The following is a 1,539-nucleotide window of genomic DNA, read 5'->3' as shown; positions in this document are numbered from 1 at the left end:
AAACAACACTCTTTCCTTAACACTGTTCTGCTCTATTTAATTACAATTCTGCCAGGCTTTGGCTTGTTGCTCAAGATGATGACCGAAAAACACCATTAAAGCCCCCCATGTGCTGATTTTCTAGCATTTCTCTCTAAAAATAACCCCAAAACTAGCAAAGCTGAGGCTCCGATTCCTCAGATACCGAGGGCTGTGTTTCTTCTACTGCACTGACCAAAGATGCAGCCATGTATCAGGACAGAGGCTGCACTATCAGAGTAATCAAGTCTTAACTCCGTCCTTTTAGACTAAGGAGGTCTCGGTGCATATGCACACATGCAGAACAGTCCTGATCTGCTCAAACAGAAGTCAACTTTTACAACATAAGCAAATTTCTAACATGCGCTTTTTTTTTTTTTCCCCATAGAAAGGAAGAAAAAAAATGTAGAACTTTTTGGCTATCAGGGAGAAGAAAAAACCTGGGTTAATTCTTGACATTTACTGTAAATGAGAAGCCAGAAGCATCTAAACAAAACACAGTTTGTTTTAACTGAGCATTTCTGTTATACCGGGAAGATATGGGGCTTTTTTTTTTTTTTTAATTACTGAATGTTGAAATAGAACACCTCCTTGAAGCATTCATGTGCATCAGTCTATCAAACCATTTACTCAAATTAAATGTGTAATCCTTCAAAATGCCTCCTTTTAAATTAATGAGTTTAAGTAGCTTGAGTTCACCTGAAAAGATCGTACGGGCACCTGACCTCAGGAATTCTTTCTATTAATTATATTGGAAACTCGTTGGAAGGGATACTCTGCGTAATCTTACTGTACCCCAACAGATGCGAGATTAATAAGGCTTAGTTCCCCCTACCCAAATCTGTGGCATTTAAAGCAGACAGCTTCAAAAAGAGATAAGAAATAAAGGGCAAAAGTATATCTCTCCTCTCCTACCCCCTGCATTTTCTATACTGGAAGTTAAGAAAAATGTCGGTTCAAAGCTTCGCTGTAACAATGTGAAGACAAACACTATACCACTGTTTTGGGCTCTAAGTAGAATCGGTGGCCCTCAAACTGACGGTTAATCAGCTCTTTCACAAGGAGAACAGAGAATGAGTCATTCTGTTTCCACTCAAAGGAGTTTAAAGGTGCTTATGTAAATATCATAATTAATCAGATACTAAAGGCAGGCATTTCATTATTTAGCACCTCTGCCACAGCCTTATTTAAGCCGTACGATTTTAACATTTACCGTTCAGATATGCACACTTCTCCTTCAACACTACAACAAAGCAGATTAATTTAGCCTCTCTGATTGCTGTTTATTTTTAGTTAGGACTTGTTTTGTGCTGACAAACCACTTTAAAGTTACAGTCGTCGTTCCGCCCCCCCCCCACCTCTTCCCTCCACTTGGCAGTCGCCACTGCGCCCTGGGCTAGGCGCTAACATCCGCACCCGCATGTCTCCCCGCTCCTCACGAAGGAGCGATCTGGGACCAGCCCCCCCCGCCCCGCGGGCACCCACATCGCCAGAAATAAAGGGGGGGGAAGTAAGAAAAAA

The sequence above is a fragment of the Athene cunicularia genome (genome assembly GCF_003259725.1).
Source record: "Athene cunicularia isolate RWA chromosome 8 unlocalized genomic scaffold, athCun1 chr8_part1, whole genome shotgun sequence".
NCBI classification, from domain to species: Eukaryota; Metazoa; Chordata; class Aves; order Strigiformes; family Strigidae; genus Athene; species Athene cunicularia.
Note: the sequence above shows the minus strand (reverse complement) of the source record.